Source organism: Portunus trituberculatus, chromosome 24 (genome assembly GCF_017591435.1).
Source record: "Portunus trituberculatus isolate SZX2019 chromosome 24, ASM1759143v1, whole genome shotgun sequence".
In the NCBI taxonomy this organism is placed as follows: Eukaryota; Metazoa; Arthropoda; class Malacostraca; order Decapoda; family Portunidae; genus Portunus; species Portunus trituberculatus.
The window spans coordinates 1,204,319-1,212,143 of NC_059278.1; the positions used below are offsets into that span (position 1 = coordinate 1,204,319).

The following is a 7,825-nucleotide window of genomic DNA, read 5'->3' on the forward strand; positions in this document are numbered from 1 at the left end:
GGGGCAGGAATGTACATAGCCTCTCTCTCTCTCTCTCTCTCTCTCTCTCTCTCTCTCTCTCTCTCTCTCTCTCTCTCTCTCTCTCTCTCTCTCTCTCAGCCATCTACGTCCCCAAGGCTGTAAATCACGGCATCTTATACTGAAAAGCCGACCATCACTCACTGTCGCCTGTAATGGGATTATAATTATCCTGATTTCATATACTTACCAGTCAGGCCAAGGTGGTGACAAGTCTTCACAACAACCACCATCACCACCACCACCACCACCACCACCACCACCACCACCACCACCATCTTCATCTATCTATAAATCACTATCACCAACCCATCACCCATATCTCTGTCTCCCACACGACTCACCACCTCCACTATCACCACCACCACCATCACCACCTCTACTCATCACACTGTTCCCTATTATATCAAGATTTTTACACCAATACATGTAAATCTGTGTTGAATTTGTGAGTATTTAAAGTGTTTTTCAGAGTGCCTTATCTACCAATTTCTTCAGTACTGAGACACATTTTTACCTTGAGATTTGTGTTACGATTAGAAAATTTTATTGACGTTAGGAAAGGTCTATGGAGGTCAGAAGATTAATGGCAAAAGTCTTCACTATTTTAATCCCTCACATGACTTTCTGAAGCTGTATAAAGTCACCAAATAGTAAGCGGCATGAATATGAAAATTCGTCAAAGGCACTGAAGGGGTTAATGCGTTAAGAGGAAACATAATTAACTTGAGGATGTAAAAATTAACTGGATTTTGGCATCACTACCCACCACCACCACCACCACCACCACCACGGTTGCCGGGAGACCTAACAAGGATATCAGAGTATAAGAAAAAAAACACGTAATTTTCCATACTATTCCTCAAGACGCTACAAGTGAAGTAAACAGTTCCAGGAAGAGAGAGCAAAAACAAATTTCTCAATCCTCACAAACACCACCACCTTTGTTTTACCTGTGCTTGTTTTCACCTGGCTCGTTCAAGTGTGAAGGTGTTTGTATTGTTGCACAAAGATCTTTCCGTCCTTTATTTCACCTTTGTCGTTGCTCAAGACGCGGGCAGGTGAAGGTTTGGAAGTGTCGCATCGTCTTCAATCCGTCTTGCTCTCAATAATTCGATCACACGTGGCTGCTACTGCTGCTGCTGTGTGCTGCTGGTGCTGCTGGTGCTGGTGTTCTTCGTGCCTCGCTTTCTTTTGTCTTCCTGTGTGTGTGTATTCTGAGATCTCCTCCCTTACACACACACACACACACACACACACACACACACACACACACACACACACTCGCCTCTCCATGTGTAAATTCGACTCAATCGGAAGATCGGAACTAAACACGACACTGCTCCATGAGTCCGCATATATCTCTCTCTCTCTCTCTCTCTCTCTCTCTCTCTCTCTCTCTCTCTCTCTCTCTCTCTCTCTCTCACATGCCAATACATCAGCAACGCCCCGACGCACAGACCTCGTGACGTTCCAATACTATTTCTGGAGACAAATAAGTCGCCCTCTGACCCGCGCCTTCAGTCCTCACCAACGCCTTCAGGTCCCGCGGGGCTGAGGCGTCTCCCTCCTCCACGCCACACTCGCCCTGACGCATCTCCTCTCTTTATCTTCGTTGAACTCGCTCGAACCCCGAATTATAAGCATCATCATTATTTTACGTCTGGCGAAGGTCAAATCTGAGCGTGAATGGCAAGGAGAATAAGAAGGAGGAGGAATGTCTTCGTAGTCCCAATATGTTAAGAAAAGGAGAGAGAACCATGATAAATTGCAGTCTTTGGGGGCGTTCTGTTGTCCCTGTTTGTTGTTGGTGATGCTCTGTGTTAGTGTGAGTTTTGTTTTCACGCTCTCAATGACAAATTCTTCACTTTACGCTTTCCTTTTCTTTCGGCGCATAGTTCTCTTCATCCTCCTCTTCCTCTCCCTCCTCTCCCTCCTTCTCCTCCTCTCCTTCCTCTTCCTGCTCCTCCAACCACTCCTGCTCCTTCACAACAGACATTCCACAAGTCCCCGCGGCGTAAACAACACACTAGTCTCAAGAGATTAAAAGAAAATTCTCCGTCGACCTTTTGCTCTCAAGAACTTCTCTTGACAAACTAACCATTGTTCTCCCTTTATCTTCTTGGTCTTCCACGTTACCTTTCCTTTCATCGTAGCATTTTCATCCCCCCCTCTCTCCCTTCTCTCTCCTTTCTCTGTGTCTCTATCTCTGTCTCTTGCTGTCTCTCCTAACTCTCCCCCAGTTTTTGTTTCCGTGCCTGAGTTTGGTTTGTTGTCTATCTCATTTCCATGCAAGGTTGTGAGGTTAGGTTAGGTTAGGTTAGGTTATGGTACGGTAGGGTAGGTTAAGATTAGATAAGGTTAAGTTAGGTTTGGTTAGGTTAAGGTAAGGTTAAGGTAAGGTTAGGTTAGGTTAGGTTAGGTTAGGTTAGGTTAGGTTAGGTTAGGTTAGGTGGTCTTGTGTTTCCTCCTCCCTCTGCTTCATTTCCTGTCCCTCGCTACGTGTGTCAGTGAATCAGCATGTACACGAAGCAATTGGTTTGAAGGTAGATAGATGCAGATTCAAGGAAGAGATAGACGGAAACTGGTCCACAAATACACGTACGAGATTCAGGGTGGTGTGGGTAGAGGAGGCCCGGCTGGCGGGGAGTGGGCGAGAATACGATAGAAAGCTTTACGAGAAGGTTAGGCAGATTTATGAATGAGGAGGAGCGATAGCATCAGACACACAGAAGCTGCTTTGTGTTGCCCGGGCGATCCTTTGAAAACTGCTTGTCTGTCTGTCAGTTTGTCTCATTGTGACTGTCCTTCTCTGCTGCTGTTTGTGTGTGTGTGTGTGTGTGTGTGTGTGTGTGTGTGTGTGTGTGTTTGGGGAGATGTGCTAGTTTCAATTTATGGTCAATATATATCTATCTATGTTTATGTGTATGTCTATCTGTCTGTCTCTGTATTTTTATATTATCTATCTGTCTGCCTGTCTGTCTAGCTGTTTGTCAATGTGTTTGCGTAATCTATTCATTTATCTATTTATCTATCTGTATTTATCTGCCTTTCTGTGTGTGTAATTCACCTCGGTTGTCTGCTGGTCACCCAGCCAGTCTTCCCATTACGGAGCGAGCTCAGAGCTCATAGACCGATCTTCGGGTAGGACTGAGACCACAACACACTCCACACACCGGGAAAGCGAGGCCACAACCACTCGAGTTACATCCCGTACCTATTTACTGCTAGGTGAACAGGGGCCACATATTAAGAGGCTTGCCCATTTGCCTAGCCGCGCCGGGACTCGAACCCGGGCCTCTCGATTGTGAGTCGAGCGTGCTAACCACTACACTACGCGGTGTGTGTGTGTGTGTGTGTGTGTGTGTGTGTGTGTGTGTGTGTGTGTGTGTGTGTGTGTGTGTGTGTGTGTGTGTGTGTGTGTGTACAGGTATTCTCTCTCTCTCTCTCTCTCTCTCTCTCTCTCTCTCTCTCTCTCTCTCTCTCTCTCTCTCTCTCTCTCTCTCTCGTTGCTTCGTCTTTTTCCCTCCGTGCACACTGCGGTAATGAGACAGAGGTTCAGTGATGTGCGGGGAGCGTGGGAGGGAGTGACAGGATACGGGAGGAAAGGATGGCGCTGTCTGAAGATGTAAGGAGATATAAAAGGATATGAGAATTGTACGGCGGGGTTATGAGTCATTGTGGAGGTGAAAAATGAGGTCGTGAGGGGAAGATACAATGTCCGGTAAAGGAAGAGGGTACAATGAGAGGGGAGAATTATGATTGTTGTGATAATAATGATGAGAGAGTGTGTAGGCAAGCGCGAGAGTAAGAAAGAGAGAGAGAGAGAGACAGAGAGAAAGAGAAATTAAAGGGATGTGAAAGAAAAGGATAAATGAGGGATAATGAGAGAGTGAGGGATGGGAAGGCGAATAAAACAGGAAGATGGGTCATTATCACCCACAACACTAACACAAGGAACTCGACCCTTCATCAGCTGGCAATTTTTCACCAGCTCCCTTGTACTTGCCTTCCTGTCCAGAGAGAGAGAGAGAGAGAGAGAGAGAGAGAGAGGTTATCAACGACGCTTTAAATTAAGAACTAACACAATTAGAAGGAAAGCAGGAATAATGAAAGATGGAAAAGATCAAATGACACGTTGAGGGGACTAGATAATCAACACAGGGAAGGAGGAAACGTGAATAATGCACCAGGGGATGATAAATTAGAGACTAACAACGACACAAGCGAATGAAGTAACTGGGAACACGAGAGGCGCAGTGGACAGAGCCTCAGTACACGTCAGGGGGTAATAGATGGTCTTGAGTTGAGTTCCCGGGTTTCAAGTCATCCATCTCTTGACTCGCTCCAGTGGTCGGCTCCTCTTCCGTCCCTACCACTTGCCACTCCGTCAATCTGCTCGTACCATCATCCCATCACTGTACGGGAGATTAAGAGCGATTACAACCGATTAGCCGTGTTGTAAGTGGGAGATTTCGGCCATGGCGGCGTGTGAGAATGCGGGACGTGGGCAGGGAGGGTCTGGACATCACGGCCCCTCGCAGTTTTGGTTAGGCAATTAGGAAGGTGCGTTGATAACCGTGTAAACAGCGGCTAGGGATGTTGCAGTGGACGAGATGACTCAGAACACGCTGGGCAATTGGTCTGTGTCGGGACGTCTCATTAGCAAGCGTACAGCTACGGGGATTATGAAGCTGTGTGCCTTTCTGTGACGTGCGAAGAGGCTGAGGTGTGACGGTAAGGCAAGTTGAGGGTGACGAATCGTGAATCGTGCATAGGTGAGACTAAAGAGGCGGAGGGTGTGTGGGTAGCGAGCCAGGCGAGTGAGGCGAGTTGAAGGCAGTGGTTGGCGAGGCGAGGGGCAGAATAGGTAGGGCGAAAAGAGGGATCGGCTTAGAAGGGAGGCCAGTTAGGTGTAAATATTTACCTAAACCCAAACTAACAATTATTGTCTGCTCGCTGTTGACTTCAAGCCGCCTCGCTGGGGAGTCCTGCGGGTGAGTACGTGGCAATGAGCTGGCCTGGTGAGCTTAACCCCCTGAGTACGAGTACCATGACGCGTTTCAATATTCATTCTGCTTACTATTTGGTGATTTTATGCAGCTTCAGAAACTTATGTGGAGATTAAAATAGTGAAGACCTCCATAAACACTTCCTAATGTCAATAAAAGGCTCTAACAGTACTCAAATATCAAGATAAAAATGTGTCCCAGTACTGAACGGGTTAATGGGGACCTGGTGTTGTTGTGTGGTCAGCTGGGGGTGGCGAGTTGACTTGATGATACGGCGTGGTGATATTGGCGTGGCAAGCTGGAGTGGTGATCTGGCGTGGTGAGCTCAAACTACAAGCATGCATCTAAGTGAAATAGAGATCCGTATTTAGAAACGCTTTACTCTCTCACCAGGGCTATTTTCCAAGACCACAGAAATGATTAGCGGGGTTTTCAAGAGTGTTTCTCCACTTAATAATGTTGAAATCTCGTAAATCTGCCTCTAAAACCGTAAAAACACTTAAAAAAAAACTCGTGTAAATTCAAATAAAGTATTTTGAAATAGTGGACGTGAATTACAGAGAAGTTTAAGAAGACAAGCTAAAGAGTGAGACGGAACTTCTCGAATTGTGTTGTTATGAGCTGGCGGGGTTGAGAAGGGGAGTCGAGAGGAGAGGAGAGGGGTGTATAGAATAAGATCACTTTCATTATCTTATCTTCCTTTCACACACCCACAGCACCATATTTTAGCGCCCATTTCCTCTCTTCCTCCATTCCTTCTCTTCCTCCACCCCCTCCTCGTCGCGTGCCTGTGGTCAGAGGGCACAAGGGAGCCAGACCCCGGATGAGATAAAACCCTCAAGTGGCGCTCACAAAAACCAAACCTGCGTATTCACTTGGTATTTTACGTTCGCATCTAAAGCCCACGTGTTATTGAGCTTCCTCTGAGACTCCGCATTGAGGTTTTCTAGTAGCAGTTTGTGGCTTTTCTGAGTGAGGAAGCGGCGAGGTGGAAGTTTAAAGATCAACAACAGAGCTTCAGGACTGCGAGAAGCGTGAGGTGGGCGCCAAAGGAAGCTGATAACAAAAGTGGCACTCCCTTTCTGGCCCTCTTCAGTGCCACGTGCCTCTCCCAGGGCCAGCCAGAGTGAAGGGGACCAAGATTAACTATACCTCTGTCTCACCGTCTCTCTGTCTCTCCCGTGAGTGTTGTTGTGAAAGCTGCCTCACTCGCTTCTTTTTTACTTTTTTCTTATCCTTACTGGCAGGAAGAGGCGACCAAGATGCGGTTTTTTTTGCCCATTTTTAAGTCTTAATTCCTTGAAGGTCCGTGGAGAGTGTGTTATTTTGAGGTTTTATTTCGTGACCTATACATTTTTCTTACTTTTAACCTTTTCTTTCTTCTCTCCTCCATGTCTTGCTCTTTCTGTTCTATTCCTCCTTCCCTTCCCCTTTAATCCGTCCCGCCATTGCCATTTTTCTGACCCTCCTTTCATTCCCTCTACACTTTACTCCTCTCCCTCCTCCCCTCATCTTTCTTTATTCCTTCTCTGCGTGACGTAATTACCGATTGATGGCAGTCTTCCCGGAACCCGTATCAAAAGCTATTTCATACTTTCTCCCCTTCTTTTCCGTCCCTCTATACCCTTTCCGCCCTTTCTCTTCCCTATCTCTCTCCCTACCGTGAAGACTTTAATATTTTTTTTTCTTTTCTGCTGCAGTTTTATCATCTCCTTTCTGTCTTTATTATTTTTAAGACAACTTTTATTTCAGTCTTTACCTAAACTGATCACACGAGTTCGCGATTTTCTTTTTTTTTTTTTTTTTCTTCGCCTTTTTATTCGTGGATATGTAGATTAAGTATCCCATTAAGGAGGAAGGAAATGATGGAAGAGTTGAGATTGGTAGGATCTATGCTGCGTGGCGTTGAGATGAACTTTAACCCCTTTGAGTACTATGACGCGTTTTCATATGTATTCTGCCTGCTATTTTTTGGTGATTTTATACAGCTTCAGAAACTCATGTGGGGGGATTGAAATAGTGAAGATTTTGGCCATTAGTCTTCTGACCTCCATAGACCCTTCGTAGTGTCAATAAAATGGTATTATAGCACACAAGTCTCATGGTGAAAATGTGTCCCAGTACTGAAGGGGTTAAAATAGTGAAGACTGTGGCCATTAATCTTCTGACCTCCATAGACCTTTCGTAATGTCAATAAAATTATCCTATAGCACACAAATCTCATGGTGAAAATGTGTCCCAGTACTGAATGGGGTTAAGTAAAAGGCTGCATCGTCTTTCCAACAGGGACTGCGCGTTGTGGTGCCGTGTTACTAAGTCCGTGTTGTGTCAGTCCACCATTAGCCTGATGTAGCAATAATGTCCCCAGTCCACTCACATCAAGCGGATATGTGGAATTACTATACATAGAAACCGCTATCGTATTGAATCATTGTTCTCGTCATTGTGGTAGTAACGCCTTTTATTGTGACGGAGGTTATGTAAAGTTAATGGTTGAATAACGAGAGGCGTCGACAAGTAGAACAAGTCTGTCCCCAAACCTGCTGCCTCGGAACCCGCGCTACGAGTCACCATGCAGTGTACGGGACCCAAGATATGTGTGGCCTGCGCGGCGCGACGCGGGAACTCTGGCATGGGGGGAAAAATGTACACCACCGCCAGAAATACTCGAGACTCGTTGATTATTTAGAGGAGAAAGGACAGGTTTTGCCCCCAACAGCACACCACCTGCAGGAACACGCACGCATGAGAGGAACACAGACAGCGCTGGACAATAAACCACGTTGTGTGATACA

The 7,825-nt window shown here is 46.1% G+C and overlaps 1 protein-coding gene across 1 annotated transcript in view; it reads left to right on the top strand.

The window, feature by feature from the left end:
• The window catches only part of LOC123508487 (protein slit-like), a 339,938-nt gene that overhangs the window by 308,422 nt on the left and 23,691 nt on the right, over window positions 1-7,825 (top strand).